Below are 21,024 nucleotides of genomic sequence, written 5' to 3'. Positions count from 1 at the left end.
GTGAGCTGAATCAGGCCACAGGTGCACTAAATGAGCACAGCTGGACCCAGCAGGCCACTGGGAGTTCACAATAGGGCTACACCCAGGCCAACTCCAAACACAACTATGCAGGCAGCAGCTCTAGCAGCATTGGGACTTGGGCTATTGAACAAACAGGCAACACTGCACATGGTGGCAGTAATGGTGCAGAGGAGGATGAGGCGCAGGCAGAGGAGGTGCAGGCGGCTGTTAGCAAACCCTGAACCCATGCCAAACCCAACTGTGCAGCCGGCACGCCACCGCAGGCAGCCTGCAATATCCTGCATCCGGGCCTCACCCTGGAACCTGACCCCAGGACAGATCCACATATTATACCGATTGGACTGTCCAACAATCATGTACATCACCACCATGATAGAGGACGACATCAGCAGCCACATTGACATTTCCACTGCCACCCCACCCTCCTGAAGGTGTTGTCGGTACTGCATTTTCATGGCACCAGAACTTATCATCACACAGTTGGTGAGCTGCATGGGCTCTCACAACCCTGTTTTTCAAAAATATTGGGACAGGTACTGGATGCCCTGTTGCGCCATGTGTCGGAACACATCGCCCTACAACGTACCCTTGGCCAGGCCAATGCCACCAAGTTGGCCTTCCATGCTATTGCGGGCACGCCAAATTGCATAGGTGCAGTAGACTGCACCCTTATAGAGCTGACAGTACCAGGTGCAATCGCAATGGTGTACCGCAATAGGAAACTGTATCACTCACTGAATGTACAGATGGTATGTGATGCCCGACAAGTCATAACACATTGCTGCGCACGTTTCCCGGGCTCAACACATGACTCAATGGTCCTGCGGAATTCGACATTGCCATGGTGCATGGAAAGCTATGCTGGACAAAGCACATGGCTATTGGGTGAGTACAACTTCCAATGCACTGGCCCTGTTGAAGAGGGGTGTGTGTCCACGGCAATGACCTATGCTATGTGAATGGTCTGCTACAACAGCACAAGCAACACCCCCCCGCCCAAGTAATGGACAGTCAGCACAACCCAAACATTACAAAGCTACACATGACAGGTTGCCACAGTGTGCCTGTACACACCCTGTCAAATGAGACACACAACCAATACCACCACAAGCCCATACAACTTGAGCCACTCAATGTATCCACCCACACTATGCACCACTGCCCCCCCCAATGCACATGATGCCTGCACATGAGACATCCTGCATCAACCACATCATCACAGTCATCTGATTGACTCTGCCATGTGTGTACATCACTGCACAATGCTATACTTACCAACCACTACTCTCTGCCAGGGCAACTAGATTTGCACAGCAAGTCGTTGGCCAATGTACAAATGCCAACGATGGAACAATGACCCAGGAATGGTACTCACCCACCGGTCCAACCACTGCTTGGCACATATGGATGACTGAATGATGACTCAAGATTGAACTGCATCTGATCAAGACATGATACCAGACACTGACATGTCACCTACATTTCCATCCCATGTAGGTGATGCTGGATATGCACAGATGCCATGGCTGATGACCCTGTACGGAGGTCTAGGGACAGGCATGATGAGGCGTACAACAGGGCACATGTCTGCACACGTGGCATGATTGAGAGAACATTTGGCCTACTGAAGGCCAGGTTCTGCTGCTTGAGCAGATATGGCGGATCACTGCTCTACAGCCCAGTGAAGACGGGTAAAATTACGTTTGTGTGTGCCATGCTGCACAATATGTGCATGCGCATGAACATTCCACTGGCCCCAGACACAGAGGATGATGATGGAGCTGAAGATGGGGATGGGGATGGGATGGCTCCACCTCCTCCCGGGGGTACACAAGATGGCCAGCGAGCACAGGATACACTCATTCGTATTTACTTTTGAGAGACTGAACATTGACTGCATTGCATGGATATGATGAGGCCAGTAAATAAATGAATATACTGCAAATGAAATGATGGATGTCCACTCATTATTGATTTTCTCAAAGATGATATATTTTAAACAAAACAGGGAAGAAGGTGCATTGGGTAGGGAAGCTGTACACCTGGGCCCACCCACCACCCAAACGTACCCACCCCCTACCCGACCCCAATGTACTAACCCCCTAATGGACCTCCCCCACCACTCAAATGTACCCACCCCCTTACACCCTTTTTGTCCATGTATGTGTCATGCACTGCCAAACACACATGGCATTATTGGCGCGTGCACTTCTGCGCATGGGCATCCTGGACTAAGGGCCCTGTCAGGCACCTCGGTGGGCTGGCAGTGGAGGAGCTAGATGGGGTGGTGCTTGTGCACGGCACTGTTGGTGTCAGTGATGGCATACATCCCAGATACGCCTGCTGGGCAAACAACATGGACTCCGCTATCGTGGATGTTTTGTTGTTGTCCTCCCGGACATGGCATGCCAAAGTCACAATGGCGGTGGCAAACCGTCCAATGACCCTGGACATCCGACGCACAGATTCAGTTTAACTCTCCCTCTGCAGCCTGGCCTCCTTTCGCTGCAGCATGGACTCCTCCAGCTGTCTTTCAACTAGCTGGGTAAGGGTAGCCTGCTGATCCTCCATCCACTTCATACGGGTATTCAGCTCAGCCATGGAGGGTGTTGGCAACCTCATGGGACTATGCTGTGATGGGGGGGCTGAACTGGAGGTCTTGGAGGGATGATATGTCATCCAGGTTGGGCTCCTCCCCCTGTGGCCCCACATCAGCCTGCAGGGGCCCTGTTGTCACTGCCTGCAGCCTCCTCCGTAGTGCAGATGTTCTCAGGGATGTGATCTGTGGGCAAGATGGGTGGGTGTGGCACTTGTGTGGCAGCAGGCAGCATGGGGAAGGTGGTGTTGGCTGGTGCATCCATGCCAGAAGCAGCTGGTGGCTGAGTTGAAGAGCAGCTTGCCTCATCCTCCTCTGCAGGGGTGCTGGGTTCTCCACATGCAGGTGCACGTTGCCTCACCTGTTGGGCATTCTCGCTGTCACTTGAAATGGCTCTGGGGACACAGAGGGCATGCTATTAGTTATGTGCTGGTACCTGATGGGTCCATCACATGCATCAGACAGATCGATCAGTGAGCATTTGCATTATCATGCATATGACTGTTGATGGCCATGTATTGTGGGGGTGTTGCTTCTCGTCTGGGTCTTGAATGGGTCCTTTGGGGCACTCTTGCACTGACTGGGGGGTTGTAAATGGGTCTTTTCGGGCACTCCTGGGCTCCACAAGTACTCATGGCATTCTAATGTGTGCACTTACTAGCATCTGCAGGTGGGCTCACTCCTGCCTCTGCATCAGCAATTCCATGTATTGCCTCAAGGTGGAGGACACTGCTGTAGTGCTCCTACCATGTCTGCAGTCTGAGAGGTGAAGCAGGCCCTCCACCTGTGCCACTACCTCGCTGCAGGTGTGCAGCAATTAGGTTTCGCACCCTCAGTCTGAGGTCGTCCCACCTCTAGTGGCAGTCCTTCACGCTGTGTGTGGTGACACCCACAGCTGTACACTTGCGTGCAGCTTCTGCCCACACCTCCTTTCTACGCTGCTGGGTTGCACAGCGTTGGTCAGCACTGAACAGCATTTCTGCATTCTGCACAATATGGTCCACTAGTACAGTCAGCTCTGCCTCGCTGAAGCACTGTTTCTGCTGTCTCTGTACAGGGATCCTGGCTGCCATGGTGCTGGCCCTTTTTGCCTTCTCAGAGTGGTGATTTGGCCTGTGCTGACTCTGGATGGCAGTGGATTGTGGTTCATATAATGGCCGCCTCTCTCTTTCTGCTTTTCGCGCTCATGGTACTTCCGCTTCCGTGTCCGTGAGGACGGCGGCGGACAGGGTTTTTACACTGCTTTTGGGGGCGGTATGTCCATTTTCGTGGGCGTTTATGTGGCGATGGTGACACTGTTTCCATTTCGGCGTGGTGCGTGCGGCCGAAAGGCCGTAATCGGCCTTTCTTTCTGCAACCATGCGGACGCGCAAATTTTATTACCATCACAACGGAATTGTAACGCTCACCTGAATCCCTCGGAGGTGCAGGTCTGGGCTGGGGGTTCTCGGAGTCTTCTAGGGTCACGCGCAGGCCTCGAATGCCACCCTGGAAGGCCCTTTCCTCACTGAGATCTTGATCTGAAGGGTGAGGTGTCTGCAATTATGAGAGCAAGGGGTTAATATGGATATATAAGCCTGACTGGGTAAGCTGCCTCCCCTTCCTGGTACTCCCAAGTAGTTCGTAGGCTAAATGTGCTCACCTTATGTAGGTGAAAGCAGAGCTCTCCATCCTGCGTCTGTGCAGGGGCGCCGAAGCCAGTTACTTCACTGGTTAATTGTCCAGCCTCTTGGTTGCAGAGGATGAAGAATTGGAGCTAGGCCGTTGTTAGCAGCACGAACGGCGGTTGCTTGAATATGGAGGTCCGGAGAGCGATGGAATGGCGAAGGTATTGCAGGCAAGTAAGTAGAAAATGTCAATTCGAAGTTAAAAGCACTTCTTAATGTCTCTTTTCCTTTTTCAGGTCGCAGAAGCAGCTGGGTACAAAAAGGGATGTCGAGGAATGCGCCGAGGAGTGAGAAAGATGAGCGCTGCCCAAAACATGTGCGCATAGATGGAGTTGTATTTCTTAATGATGTCCTTTTGTTTTGCAGATGCGAGTAGCAGCGTCGCCGGAGGCGAGAAGAATGCAGCGCAGGTAAGGAAAGTTTCACGGAGGTTTACTAACCAATGTCTTTGCTTCCACAGGGTGCCGGAAAAAATGGAAAGCTGCAGCCCGTGGCTTGAGATTCACTGATGGACTGGGTAAGTGCTGCACTGGTTTTTATCTCGTGCTAACCTGGTGTTCTTTTCCCTTTTCAGATGCTGCTGAAGACGAAGATGGTATTTCAGAAGGTAAGATTGCGGATTTCTCTTCCCCAGATGCAGAAGTTGAAGATTCTCTGGAGCTGACACGGTGAGCGTCCTGCTGCTATTGCAGAATAACGCAAAGCAGGTTGCTCTGATCGGGCGTGGTTTAAATAGCTTACTGGAGTGCTTAGGTGTCTCCTTCCACAGCAGCCTCGCCCAGGTAAGAAGTCCCAGCTTCCAGAATAGTTCCAGTATCCAGTCCCAGGGAGTGGTGCTTGCCACACCCAGAAGGTAAAGTAGTTCCAGCCATGGATGGATGAGGATTTCATCCTGCAGGTGAGTGAGCAGCATGGTCTGCAGCAGGTAGGTCCACCCAAGCACCATTCCTTACATCATGAGCCCGTGCACGTCCTGTGCCGGGACTGGGTCCCCTTATGAGCCTGGCGCCACTGACGCCAGGACAAGGTCCATAAGGCCCCTATGGGAGCCGATGGGTGCCTGGAAATGAAGTTGTGACCCAGCTTCCGAGGCAGTTGGGCTAAACCTGACTCCTTGGAGGCTGCGGTCATGACAGGAATCATCGCATTCCGGACCAGTGGTCTCGTAATGAGGCCCACAGCGTTCATGGAATAAGACAAGAATTGGACTACTGTGCTGGAATGGTGATATTCAATATATACTCAGAAGAAGATCCACAAGAATTTCGAATGTACTTACTACAAGTACTGGAAAACAAAAATATACCTACAAATGAAATCTTCCAGATTTTATACATGTGGAAACATACATGCACTCTCTGGCACAGGAACAAATCCCCAATGAACTCTTTGTGTGTGTATCCATACCTAACTGTGATCCATTCCATTTCAGCAACTTGTACAAAATGCAAACCATGGCAGATTATGTACTACCTGGAATTCAGATAATCGCTCCACCTTACAAATACAAGCACATAGTAAATGTGTAATACTTATGCTTTTACGTTACAATGCAGATGGTACCAAAAACAACAGCAAGCTGACTGGATTCACACATGGTCAAGTATCACTTGGTAAGAAAACCTTCACACTAGGTATAATCTACCAGGCAGGAGCCACAACCAATGCAGGTCATTACACTGCATTTGTAAAAACGAAGTGTGGATGGTTCGAATGTAATGATAATACCATTACTCTAAAGCAAAGATTACCAGCAAATCTTATAAGACTTATTTAATATTCTTAAAACCAAAATTTGATAACTAATCTGTGCATAAACATTAATAAAACTTCAATTAGAAAACTATAAACAGTTAGAAATCGCCAACAGGTATCAAACTGCCCCAAGATTCTGCAACAACCAAACAGATAAATCAATACCACTAAATTATAAGAAGAAATGCACAGTTAGAATACGCCAACAGATATCTAACTGCCCCAAGATTCTGCAACAACCAAGCAGATAAATCAATACCACTAAAATATAAGAAGAAATACACAGTTAGAATACGCCAATAAGAATCTAACTGCCCCAAAAATCTACAACAACCCAACAGATAGATGAGCAACTTGAAAATATAAATAAAAAACTATAACCAGTTAGAATTTGCCAACAGGTATCTAACAATCTGCAACAAGCCAACAGATAGAACATTAGCCAGAAAGAACAAATAAACACTGAAAACAAAGAAAGAAATGTACTACACCATAACAAAAAAAGGGTTTTTTAATCCAACCTGGATTTTGTTTTTTCCCACAGGCCCTATGATTTAATAAACAAACACAGAAACTGAGAAAACTGCACAGTACACTGGTTTGTAAACTACTAAATATGAGGGTCAAAATAATGCAGACATGTCTATTATGCAATGCAATAACTCTTTACAAACTACCTACACTAACATGATCTTTTCTTTGATCACAAAAATTGAAAAAGAATATCTGCTCCAATCACCCAAGTCATGAAAAAAATATATCCAATCACAAAAAATCAAACAGTAAGTATATTATAATTCAACTTACAAATACTGCTCCGTAACACAACCATTGAAGCAAACATCTAACCATACACCACAATCCAAAATGTTTACTTCCATGGATATGTTATACTGCAGTGCGTGTTACCAAACTCTACAATCCTAATTACATGATGTAGCCAAAACTTCACATACAAACTATACAACTCAAACAGTACACAAATTGTAGATTTGCGGATATTTGATAAATGTTTGATTCTATGGATGTGTTATGCTGTGGTGCACACAAGACTCTAGGCCCTGGCCACAACCACTGCAGCATATCACACCCATAGAATGAAACATTTTAACTGTGATATATGGGCTACTGCATTTTTTATGTCTGCAGTGACTGCGTACATGACAAACACATCAGGGGCGCCTGCCACCTAAAAAAAATACAGCATTTGACCCATCTATTACTCCCCCACCCTCCCCAAGCACTCTTACACATCAACACACTCCCCAAAGTTGTATTTTTCCCTGTTCGTCGCCGGGCTGTCCGTGGATGTCTGCGGATGTCTGCGGATCCAAGATGGTGGGTGCATCAAAACAATATGACGCACCTCAAGCTTCATTCCAGCCAATCAGTGAACACGTCATATGTCCGCGGACATGACGCAAGCCGATTAGCCTATCGGTTTCCTGTCCACGGAGCGAACAGGGAAATGTGTCCGCGGAGCGGACATAGATATCACTACTTTTTTGAGACCTACTATTTCGTCAGTTTTAAAAAATACTAGTGGACTGATTTCCCCCAAATTTACAAAAGCACGCTTTCGGGACCAAGCTGCTGCTCCTGCCGCAAAGTTGGTGCAAATCCGTCCAAAGTTTTTTCCCCATTCACTTCATGGGAAAAAATACATTTTATAACTTTGCCCCCCCTGCACCAAAACTCACTAAACTTTGCAAAAAAATTCAGAGTGGGACATGTACTTTTTTTGCAAAGTTTGGTGAGGATTCGTCCAGGTGGAGCAATGTTATAAGCCACCCAAAAAGTGCTCTTCGAATGGGATTAGCAATTTAACCATAACTACATATAATGCAGAAATATTGTACAGAATGTGTTGTTCCTCTATGCTTTGTAATGTATTTGAATATAGTTGTATATGCTGGATTGGCCATGTACTGCTCTAGAGCACTGAATCAACCTTTGAAAGCAGACTCCAGAACTACTGATGTGGTTGTCTTCCAATTGAAATCTGCAGAAATAATAATGTATGTATGCATGAACACACCAGCATCTAAAGTTGTCAGATATGTCTCTTCTCCTATACACCTCACTATTGCTTCAGTGCTATAACTAATACCAGCCTTAAAACTGTCAGGTACACAGTAGCACCATTTGTCTGACATATTTCATTTACAATAATGAAGCACTGTGTCGCCACCATCTGACATTTTGCATGTAATTCCTGACCTTTTAAGCAGGATGTGACATCTGATGCGCTCTGCTTTAGCCTCGGCCCGCATTAGATATGGAAAGCTCCTGGTCCTACAGCTCTTCACTCATCCCGACTCATGGGCCCTCATTACGACCCTGGCGGTAAGTACCGGTCATTAAAGGCATGGTGCAATTACCCTGTTCGTGCTGGCAATAGACCGCTAAAAGCGGCCCATTACGAGTTTGCGGGCACAAGCTTTGCGCCATGCCGGTAATGAACTCACTGCCATGCCGCTAAAGGCAGAAACATCCCCCTTTCCGGCATCGTATGCAGTGGAAATAGCACCTCCGGCATCCTAGCCATCGGCATTAGAGGTCACCGCTAATAGCGGTCACTTCAAATAGCGGCAACCGCTATTAGCGGTGACCGTAAATAAGCAGTTCCGGAAGTAGCGTCATCGCACAGGAACGGGAAAGAGCACAGCGGCCATCTTTAAAAACACAATCCATTGCCATCCACCACAACCAGGAGCCATCTGACCCCCTGAACTCCCACACACCTCAACCACCACCTGTCTGAATTTAGGATGCCAAAAGTTTTCAAAGAAAGTGTAGATCGGCTGCGCCAGGAGCGCTTCTCCACAGAGGAGCTCACCATGTTGGATGAAACACTTTAGGAGCATGCAGACATGGTGTTTGCAACTGAAATGACCGGACCAGGGCTGCTGCCCAAAAAGCAGATTTGGGCATTGGTCGCCCAGAGGGTCAGTGCTGTCGGCACCATACCCTGCACACCAAAACAATGCCTCAAGCGATGGGACGTCGTACATCTACGTGTGAGAAGCATACTGTCGGCAAACAGAAACCTCAGGATGACGACAGGTGGAGATGCAGAGTCGCTCCTAAAACTCCATATGTGATATGATATGTGCCTCCACCATAGGCACTGAGTCAATAGAGGGAGTCGGGGACAGAGAGAGAGGAGCCCCGTCATCAGCAGATGCACGTAGGTGTCTCAAATCAAACAATGCCAATACAACCACGATGATGTCCAGATGAACTGACAGTACAGTGATGTAAATCAGGGTCCACAAGACACATACGCACAAGACTGCCTACAGGCAGTGCAGAGCATCACCTTGTCCACATGCATGATGCACCCCATTTGTGTTGCAACCCAAATGCCTCCATGCATCACCCACCCAAGAGTGAGACAACCTGTATGTCACTCCCCCCAATGTGACTCATCTACCAATCCATATCAATGCAGCCACCCCAATGCATGCTCAATGCCCGTAGACCAATCACTAACCCTCTCCCTCCTTTGGTCCCCCACAGGCACACAATCAGACAGCGCCGATGAGGACACCGGTGCCACACCAGGGAAGAAGGCCAGGGCCAAAGAGGGACAACACCAGCCCTCCACTTCAAGGGGCATAGGCCAACCACTACGACATCAGAAGGCCAAGAGCACACCACAGGCCACAGCACCAATGTGCTCTGCGTCCCCCACTATGGCACCCACAACAGCCAGCATCACCCAAGTGTCGGCGGAAGAAGGGACTGCATCGGCTGCAAGCAGCACAATTGGTGAAACAGCTGCCACAGCAGCAATCCCCGATGATGAGGAAGGGGATGTGCTGCATGTTGCAACTCCCCCCACTTGCCTCCTGCATTCCCCACACATGTCCCCATGCAGCCTGCCCTACACCAGCATGCACAGGTTGTCTCTGGCTAACTCATGGACGGCAACTCCCAGCCCACCCGCAACTGTGCACGAGGAACACAGTATTTCAGGCACCCCTCAAACATCCACTCCTGCCCCAAACACCCAAGAGGGGATCCAGGGCATTGTAAGGTGCCAGCAGCAGCTCACTGGCCTCTTGACACAGCACCTTACTGAATGTGGTAGTGTAAGGGAGGACATCCGTGAATGTGCTGCTTCCCTGACGTCAGCTATAGAGTTGAGCTCAAAGGACATATGCGCAGAACTGGCCACAGTGCAGCACGTACTGTCTGAGATGGTGGCAGCAATGCGGGACATGCGTCCATCCGAGCAACCAAGTCCATCCTCAGCTACTAGTTCCACCAGGACCAGCCCCGTGCGCAGGTCTGGCAGGAACCTATGGCGATCAGACAGGGGGCACCTGGTGCTGGAAGAGGGGGATGCCAGTAGGCACAGCCTTGCGTACTGGTGCCATGTGGTCCACTGGTGGACAGTACTGCACACCATGTGTTGGGGAGTTGAGGGGGAGGGGGGAGTGGGTGTGTTGGGGAGTTGAGGGGGGAGTGGGTGAATTAGGGAGTTGAGGGGGGGTGTGTTGGGGAGTTGAGGGGGGAGGGGGGATTGGGTGTGTGGGGTGGAGGGTGTGTTCACTTAGGTATGCTTCTTCAATGCACATTTTGGTTACTCATAATTCACATGTGTGAACATTGCTTATTGCGTACGTGTGCTTTATTGGTTAACATGTCCCTGACACACCCAGTGCCCTGAGTGCCATCTCCATGTAACACCCCCGTCCATGTGTGCTAGAAACATTGGTTGATCAGAGTCTGACGCATGGCACGCTTCCTCCCTGAGGTGCTGCCCCATCCCCACCCTCCTCATCCTCTTTGTCAGGTGGTTGCAGTTCAGCGTCAGGGGGCAGGGGCACATTCCGTCTGATGCACATATTGTGTAGCATGACACAGGCCATGACGATCTTTGCCACCTTCTCATGGTGGTACAGGAGTGCCCCACCAGACCTGCTGAGGCAGCGAAACCGTGCCTTCAAGAAGCCAAATGTCTGCTCAATCACCACACGGGTTCGTGTATGGGCACGATTATAGTCCTCCTCGTGCCTGTTCTGTGGGTTCGGATTGGGGTAAGGAGCCACCTCTTCAAGGGATAGCCTGCATCGCCTGCATGTGTGCAACAATGTATGTGTAAGTTATCACATCATATTTGACCTCATTAAGTGACACCATGGCTTGCATTTATTTCTTAATTTCAACCCCATTTCCATGCATGAATGGGGACACACGGTCTGACTGCTATGTGTGTATTCCTCTTATGGACTGGTTTGCATGCCATCAACTAGTGGGCGCAGGGGGGTCCAGTTCCTTGTGAGTGCCCATGCACTGTGTTAGTCCACAGCGGTTGTTTCTGTGATCTGGCAGATGTCCAGTATTTTGTATGCTTTCATCCTGGCACTGTTGATGTCAGCCTCATGATGATCTCACTACGCACAACAAATGGTGTCATGCAATTCAGTTGGGCCTCTGTGTCAGTGTAGTGGTGTATTGATTTATTTGACCCTCATGTGACTCCTTTGTACGCAGTAATGGGGGACTGTCCTTTCAGTTGATGATGTTTGGTGCTGTGTGTTGGCTATAGTCATTGCTTGTAGCTGCATTTTGTTCAGGGGGATGCGGTCTGATTTGGTACAGTGCGCATGCAGATGGCTGTGGAATGGTTGTGACACTGCTTCATTTACATGGTAGGGCTGCTTACATCTTGCATTATGTGGCCAGGTGTCAGCTCCAGTCTGGGATGCTTTGGGGTATGAGCATGCTCCATTACCTCTGGCACTCGCAGCCAGGTGAAGTATGCATCTCCCCCCCATCTCAGCCAGGTGAAGTATGCATCCCCCCCCATCTCAGCCAGGTGAAGTATGCATCTCTCCCTACCCCATCTCAGCCAGGTGACGAATGCATCCCCCATCTCAGCCAGGTGAAGTATGGACCCCCCCCCCCATCTCAGCCAGGTGAAGTATGCATCTCTCCCCATCTCAGCCAGGTGAAGTATGCATCTCCCCCCACCCCCCCCATCTCAGCCAGGTGAAGTATGCATCTATACCTCAATCACCTACCCACATCACATTTCCATGGGCATAACATGCGACTCACCGAGAAGCCAGGATCTCTGCCCTGCATGTCGCTCCATGTAGCGTGGTATCGTGGAGTTCCGCAGGACCATTGAATCATGCGTTGATCCGGGGAATCGGGCACAACAATGTGTGATGATCCTGTTCGAGTCACATACCATTTGCACTTTGATTGAGTGGTATAGCTTACGGTTGTGGTACGCTACCTCCATGGCATGTGGGACCACCAATTGCACATGGGTGCAGTCGATGGCACCAATGCAACCAGGTATGCCGGCCATTGAATGGAAACCTACTTTGGTGTTTGAGATCACCTGGGCAGACCGTGGTAAGGAAATGTGGTTGTCTGTGTGCTTGAGGAGGGCATCAAGCACTTGGTTCAGCGTGCGTGAGAATAATGGTTGTGAAATGCCATGCAAGTGCCCCACTGTGCTGGTAGGTGCCTGTGGCCAGGAAGTGGAGCACAGACACTACCTTCAGTAGAGGTGGGATGGCGGTGCGTGTTTCAATCAGGCTGACAATGTCGTCATGTATCATGTCCACAATGGTGGTGATGGTGTCCCGGCCCAGACGGTACAGGGTGTGGATCTGCTCAGCGGTTAGGTTGAATGGACTGGCTCTGATGCGTGGGATTGGGGGCTGCCTGCGTGGTGCCACTGGCTGTGCTGGTGGGGCATGCTGGCCCTGCCTTGCCCTCCTTCTTCTCCTGCGTCTCCTCTGTGCTGCCTGTTGTTGTTGTTGTTGTAACACTTCCACTGCAATCAGGTCCTCCAGCCCCAGCATTGCTAGTAGTATTGGAATCATTGTGGAGTGTGACTGGGTGTGGGAAGGGGTGGGGTGTGCTCCTTTTGTGCTTGCCCAGTCTGTATTGCCTCCACCTGTGCTGATTGTGTGCTCCTGTGGCAGTTGGGAACACTGCACATGGCCGTTTATGGTTGGTCCGCGATGGCGGTATTTGCACCATGGCGGTAAGGTACTTTACAGCCTTCACATGGGCGTTAATTGCATGTCCGCGCGACTCGTAATGTTCCCCACTTTGCTCCATGCCGGTATTTATGGCATGGGAGGTCGCGTGCCCGCGCCCTTGGCACTTTTAGCGGCACCGTTAATTACGGTGCCGCTAATATCGCTTTATCGGGTCAGAATCGGTCGGAGCGGTAAACGATGCTGGTAATTCTTTACCGGCATCGTTTTTCACTTACCGCCAGGGTCGTAATGAGGGCCATAGTCTTGGGAGGAAAGCTCAGGGGCAACGTGCTCGCCTGGAAAGCAAGATGACATGGAGCAACGCAGGTTTGATCACTGGGTCCGTGCTAAGAAACCTCTGGGTATTAAGCGCGTTATAAATTACATATCAGAGCCAGTAAGTGTTTGCAGCTCCGAAACCATGCTGCCATGTAACCCACCTCTTTTTTATAAGCACATTCTGGACTGTCATAAATCACACGATCCATTCACGTTCTTTTCAGCTCCAAGGGGCAGGTGAAGTTAACAATCTGCAAACGAGGCTCGCCAGCTAGTACAGACTTTACCTGCTAAGCCCAGTACATGTAAACTGTTTCCACCGCCCAGTCTACAGAAGGTGTCACCGAATGCCATCTCTCTTTGAAATATAACTTTGATACACAGACATTTGTTGCAGCATATTAATATGCTATGATCACACTTTAAGACTGAGGCCAATATGATTCACTGAACTCACAAATACGGCATGTGATTTCCATGCATACAGCGGCACTTGACGTATCAATCAGGTCATTATTTCAATTTCCGTCATGGTCCAAACATTCTTTTAGATTTATAGATCAATACTCCATCGGGTAACGTTCCTGGGAGTTCTATTGCACTATTACATTGCATTTACTGATTGCGGGTGAGTTGCAGCACCCACTCCTCTTTTAATCTGAACTGGTTTTCTGACGCATATAATTTGGCCTTTTAATATTTTCTCTCCTTCTTTACATCACATGGGCATCATTTTGGTCCTGAGGAAGGAGATCCACTTATTTTGCCGAAACGCTTTTTTTGATGTATATTTCTACCTCATATGTGCTTCAAGTTGTTTTTCACATTGTTAGCGCTGACCCTGGTTGTTTACATATGGCTCTTAGGCCATTATCACCTCTTTAGGCTGCCATTATTTTATACACCTAAACACCTTTTCTGCACAATTACCCCCCTCTCCCTTTTCTAAACACTGGAAGATGCTGGGCTATTTTCTTTTTCTGTGCACATAATGATGTCAATAGATGTAGTGCCATGAGAAAATGCTTGAAGAAAATTCTTACAAACAGATATATATGAACACATGAACATGTCTGTCTTTCTAAGTATTGCAAAATAATGTATGAGTAAAATTATAAATGCGTGACATAAACCATTATTTGTTCTTTGCTATCCAGTTCCTAGTGTCTTTTGGATTCATTGGTACACATGATAATTAAGACTAAAACCATATGTTTCCACAAGAATCTACCGCCTGCTGTTCTGGATCCACAAGCATACTTGGTTAGCAGAATCTAGAAGAACCTAAGGGCAGTACAGCTGTGATATTAGCCTCTGCTAAGGACATAGGCATGCCCAGTGAGACACAGCACATGAGGGCCATTAACCCTTGCATGACAGCTGGAATAAGGGTCAGATGGGCGCTAGTCACCAGGCAATGACCATTTACGTATTTTGGAGCAATAAACCATGGGTGGCGATTGTGTCACTTTAGTCGAATAGGCGGCATTGTACCTGGATATAATGGGGCTGCTAAGCCATGCCTGCCAAGGTCATAGGATGTTCCATTAAGAAGCATGGTGTTTAAATGTCACAAGCTCAATTTAGCTGAGTGTCTTATATATGATTCTCATTGTATAAAACCTGATATGACTCCCGAGAAAACTATGTTTCAGGTCCGCATTTTTGGGAAGGATACTCTCTTGTGCGTTTTCTGTCAATTCATCTATAGCTGCATGGAAACAACACTTTGTTGCTGCTCTTGCCTTAATGTTTATGAATTGTTTGGATGGGTTTCTAAGGTTTACCAGTTACATGTACCATGCCACTGTCAGCAACCATTTTCATGTTGCCTACAACAAAGTATCCCGCCACACTTAGGAACATTCATCAAGTTGGCAGTACTCATAATGCAACTAGTAAATGCCATGCCACTGTAAGAAACCATACCCATATTGCAAGTATAAATGTACCCTCTCCCCCACACATAAAAATGTTGTTCATGTTGGCTATGCCCATAATTACAGTACAAGTGTTCTGCCACTTTTAGAAACAATGCCCATAATGACTTTACCAATGTAGCACCCTAACATCAAAGCACTCATCATGTTGCCTCTCCCCATAATACCACTAAGTATGGAATGACACCCAGAAGGCATTTCTGATGTCTTCTGACTCTACATCCATGTGTGTCCTACATCACATTAACGCTCTCCTGAACGTGTATGCCTGCACTGCTGCCTTCTCCCCACTCAATACTTTCCTCTGCACTGTGACTCAGTTTTCAGTTTTTTCACAGTCTTGACTGCCATCTTAATGAGGCCTGCACGCTGTGAATTTAGGGGATGCCTTTCATTGGTACTACTGACCATAGCCTGTTGACAAATTGCATATCTTTTTCTGGATTCTCCACCCAACTCTATACCTTGCCTCTTGCCCACATGTGCACTAATCAATTCTAGTTGTTGTGTTTTCTGTCACATTACCTAAAATTGCTGCATTTTACATACCTGTGGGAAATTCAAATCTAGGTGTTGTGTTTTGTTGCATTGCCTGCAATATCATCATTTTACATATTTGTGGGAAATATTTGAAACCTGAGAATATTTCAAACCTTGCACCTCAGCTGCATTTCTTGAATCTCGATTTGGGCTTCAGTTTATTTCTTGCAGCAGTATTATAAGTATGGCCTTTCTCCTGATTCCATCTTCTCATTCTACTTGTAATATTACTGTTTGCTGTAATGTAGTATTTTCTCCTGATTTACTGGGCCTTATTACGACCCAGGCGCTAAGTGGTTAATGGCGCCGTAAAAGGCTGCGGCGCCGTTAACCACTTAGGGCCTTACTACGAGGTCCCTTTGCGGGACCTGACCCGCAAAGGGACCTCGCAGGCAATTACATTACTGCAATTTGCGGTACCGTAATTGCCGCCTTCCCCATTGCCATTGGGCCCTATGGGGCAAAAATGGGAACAGGGAAGGGCCATGGTGAAATGGGGAAATACCGCCCCGCCAACCTTGGAATGGGGCGGTATTTCCCCATTTCACCATGGCGGTATCGTTAAAACACCGGCACCAACCCTGGTGCTAATAGCGCCATGGTTTAGCGCCGGTGTTGTAATGAGGGCCACTGAATCTCTGTTTATTTTCCCCTGCATTGGCTGCCTCGCCGTCTGGTGAATTACTCTTGCATGGTGCAGTCTACCTTCCTGATCCACCCACCCCCTTTACTCATGGTGCTCTCTGTCTCCCCTATCTACTCTAGCTGTTACTCTATCTCCTATGCTACCTCTTTTTCGAAGTCTGGGAGGAAAAGTTTTAAGAAAGCACTCCTGGCCTACAACCCAGGCATATCCATTGCTGATACCTAGGTCAATGCCTCCTCCAGACAGACTTTCACTGACATCCTCTTCAATGTCCCTTCTCCCGACCTTTAGACTCCCCATATAGTCTCTATTCTATCCCCTTTTTCCTCCTCACGCATTGATGGAGGAACCATATGGGAAGTTTCCTTGGTATACTTATCATCAGAAAGGCAATATCATAGCCCAGGGTCCTCAGCCCACCCTCCTCCTTCTGGATTGGTGTCTCCCATCTCTTATTAATGTCCTCCCCTCTCCTGTCACTCCTCTGACTGCCACCCCTCTGGCCTCTTTGCCCTCTCTGAATGGTGTACCACAGCCCTGTACCCCACATTGGAAGACTTTTAAAGGGCCAACCAGTTTCATTTAGCTACTCCCAGTTCCTGCTCTGCTGTTAAATACTTCTCTGACATCTGTCAACTCCTTGAAGACTTTGACCTCAACGTCCTCACCCTCACTGAGACATGGTTCAGTGCCAGCTCTGTCACTGCTTTTGACACTCTCCTACATGAGGGCTACACGATCATCCCCAAGCCTAGGATTAACTGGCCTGGAGATAGAGTGTACATTATCTTCCTTGAATGGCCCATGCTACTATCATCTCACTCAATCTTACTCTTCCTTTGAATGTCATGCCTGTAGGCTGGGTGTTTATCCAACCCTCTCCCTCACTCTCACTCCTATCTAAAGGCCCTCTGGACCTACCCCCCTGTTCTGCTCTGAATAGGCTGACCTCTCTTCCTCTCTCCTGACCTCCTCCCCCAAACTTCTCTTCCTTGGTGACTTTAATATCCATCTAGGCTCCCCAGATGCATCCACTGCACCTTTCCACAAACTCTTCAACTCTCTTTCCCTCACTTTGCTTCTTTCCGGCCTGACCTACTCTGATGGACAATCCTTGGATGCTCTCCTCTCAGCCGACACCACTCTCTCCAACCCTCTAACTACCCCTCTCTCCCGGTCTGACCACTCCTTCCTCTCTTCCCACCTGGAGCTCCCTTGTTCCCCGGTGATGCCTCTGCCCTCACTGCCAGTCTCCTTCTCTGTTATTCGACCAATGAAGCACGTGTCAGTCACTGCATTTGCCTCCACCTTCATTCCCTCTCGCTCCCCAGCTATTGACTCTCATACCAACTCATCGATTGCTAACCTCCATCTCTCCATCTCCAACACTTTGGATATCCTTGCCCCTGCCATGAGAATCCGCATGAATCCTACCTCCAAGTGCAAATCTTGGTAAGAGTCCGACTTGGCAGCTGTAAAATGAAAGTGCAGAGTGGCTGAGCAGAAGTGGCAGGCCTCAAGCTCATCCTCTGACAAACTGCCCTGCCGCCTGCTACAAAGGCAATGTCTACACTCCATTTGCTCTAAGAAAAGGGATCATGTCCAAGCCCATATTTCTGGGGCCACCAATAACACGGTTGTAATCTTCAAAATCTACAAGGAACTTGCCAATCCTACTGCATCTACTCTTCCCTCCCAGTCAATATGCACTGGCCTCCCACTTCTCCACCAAAACTCAGGACATCCTGTCCTCACTCTCTTCTACTCCTCTCCCCAACCGCTCCGTTCTGGCCAATTTGGGCCCCTCTCTGCCTCCCATATTCACTCCTCCTTCTCCCCATTACACCAGATGAGGTCTCTAGAGTAGTCCACTCTATGAAAATCACCTCCGAACAGGTACTCCCATGCTCTTCCAGAACTATGAAGGACAACATTGCTTCCCTCTCCCATACCTTAGTGGACTTCTGTAACCATTGCTTTGCCACTGGTTCTTTCTCACAACCCCTCAAAGACACCCTTGCGTGCCCTCTCCTAAGAAAGCCATCTGAAAATCTTTCCTGTCCAGCTAACTATCACCCTATCTCCATAACATCTTTCCTTGATAAATTCTTGGAGCAGCTGATCATCCCCCAACTGTTTGTCCACACCAAATCTGCTTGCTGTCTCCAAGACCACCAGTCTGGCTTCAGAGCATCCAGAGGAATGGTTACTGCTTTCCTGAACACCTGTGAGGACATGTTCCCTATTCTTGATTCCAACTCTCTTACCGTTCTGATCCTTCTTGATCTTTCCTCTGCCTTTGATACGGTCAACCATGCCATCCTCATAATTCATCTCTGTGATACCCTAGGCATCTCAGACCGGGCACTGGCCTGGCTGACCTCTTTCCTTTCTAACCAACATTCCCAAATGCAACTGGGCACTGTTCCCTCTGTCACTTCACTCTCCACCTGTGGTGTCCCTCACAGCTCTACCCTATTTCTGTGGCTTTTCAATATCTATATTGGCCCTCTGTCCCACTTGATCTCCAACTTCTCTCCTCACTTCCAGTGTTATGCGGATGACACACAACTCTCCTTTAAGCTTCCCTCCTCTATCCTCTCTCCTTCCTCTCTCATACTGCTATTCAGGCATGGTGCTAAGCTAATGATCTCTGCCTTAATGGCAGTAAAACAGAGATCCTTCTCATTGGGAGGCCTGCCCCCTGTTTCCCTCCCACTCTCTGGTGGCCCTCTTTTGGCCCCCACCCACACCCTACTGTGAGGCTAAAAACATTGGGGTCATTTTTGACTCCTCTCTCTCCTTCCCCCTCACATCATGGAACTTGCCAAGAAGCCAACTTCCAGTTACACCTCCTCAGATACATTTTCCCTTTCCTCACCTTTCCCCAGAAGTGCAATATCCCCAGAGACCTGGCTCTTTCTAGAATGGACTGCTGCAACAGCCTCTTCCTCAATCTGCCTCTTTCCTCCCTTCGCCCTCTGCAACTAATCCAGAATAGGGCTGCAAGAATTATCCTTGTCCTCGAACCCAGGGGCTTCATCTCTCTAGCCTGTAACATCTCTCCACTGGCCCCTGGTGGCTTCCAGGATCAAATCCAAGGCCTCTGTATCATCCACAAGGCTTTCTGGGGCCTGGAAGCCTCTACATCTACCTTTCTCTCCCTAAATACCTCTCTGCCAGGGTCCTTCTGTCCCCCAACTCCAACTCTCTGCAGATCATACGTTTTTTCCAAGCAGAGAGTGGGGGTAGTTGCCTTTCTTCAGCAGGAGCTTCCTACTGGAACAGCCTTCCTGCCCTTCTCAGACTTGAGCTTGATCTCCTTAAGTTCTGGATACTTCTCAAGACTTTCCTTTTCTCCTCCTCCTTCTCTCTCCCCTACCCTGTCCCAATGTCTCTGCGACTGACACCTGGTCCTGTAGGCACCTAACGAGGACCAGGCCCTCCTCGTCCAGTCTACCTCAGCACCCTTTACTAGCACTTGCCCTCTGGCACCCATCCCCGACTAGCCTGATTCTGGTCCACCCCGTCCTCGCACTAGCTGATCCTTACCCTTGGTCTTCCCTGGCACTTGCCCTGTCCCTTGGTCTCCAGCCTTCCTACACTTATTTTTCGCTGCACTTGCATGATCCGAATTTCACAAGGCCCAGTTGAATCATTTATTTGTATTGTTTTCTCCTCTCTCCCCCCGTCTTGTGGCGCCATGAAACACTCATGTATAGGCACCTTATAAATGACCACAAAAAAAAAAAAATGTCTTCATCCATAGTCATTCGAACACAGACACACTTTTTCATTCAACACACATACTCATTGCCATACACACAGTCACTATCAGTAACCACGTATATACATTACTAGTCACTCTCTTCCATTCACTGTGCAGAAATGCAGCCACTTCCTTTGCCCACATCCTCTCTTTAATACACCCACACCTCTCAGCTAGCTCATGTACACACAAACGCAATCCTTTCACTTACCTTTGATGTCCGTGGGTGCCCATCTCCTGGCTTCTTATCTTATCAAAGCTGAGTGGAGCTGCCAGAGACACTGCCTAATGTTGAACCCTCAGCCTAAAATATTCTGTGTTTAGTCATGGGGCATACAGGGAAACTTCGCCCATTGATGTGGTAGCTTTCCCTTGTCCACCTCCAACCATAATTAATATATATTTTTAAATCAACTTCGGTGGGGTGAGGGGGTGTTGGATGAATTGCACCATGTGAGGAATTGGCTTCAACATCAGAAGCGAGTAGGGGGCTAGCCCACCTCCATAAAAACAAACAAACAATGCATTATTGGATATATATAAAATATCTGCGTGCCAAGGGCAGCCACTGTTAACCAAAAAAAATAAAAAATAAATCAATACTAGACAGATTTTCACAAAACCAACAAAGGAATGCACTCCCATATGTCCTGCCACTTTTGAAACAAACCAGGCAAACATCTGCCCAGCGGTTTAGCCAGAAGTATCTACATATTCTGTATTTTCCCTTTGGGAAAAGCAATGCAAAAGGTACAAACAAAACCTTTTTTCTCACAGACTATACATCATTTGAAC

This window comes from Ambystoma mexicanum, chromosome 4p, assembly GCF_040938575.1.
Source record: "Ambystoma mexicanum isolate Mex_15411 chromosome 4p, UKY_AmexF1_1, whole genome shotgun sequence".
NCBI classification, from domain to species: domain Eukaryota; kingdom Metazoa; phylum Chordata; class Amphibia; order Caudata; family Ambystomatidae; genus Ambystoma; species Ambystoma mexicanum.
The sequence above is the reverse complement of the archived record's forward strand: the minus strand, read 5'-3'. Positions refer to the sequence as shown.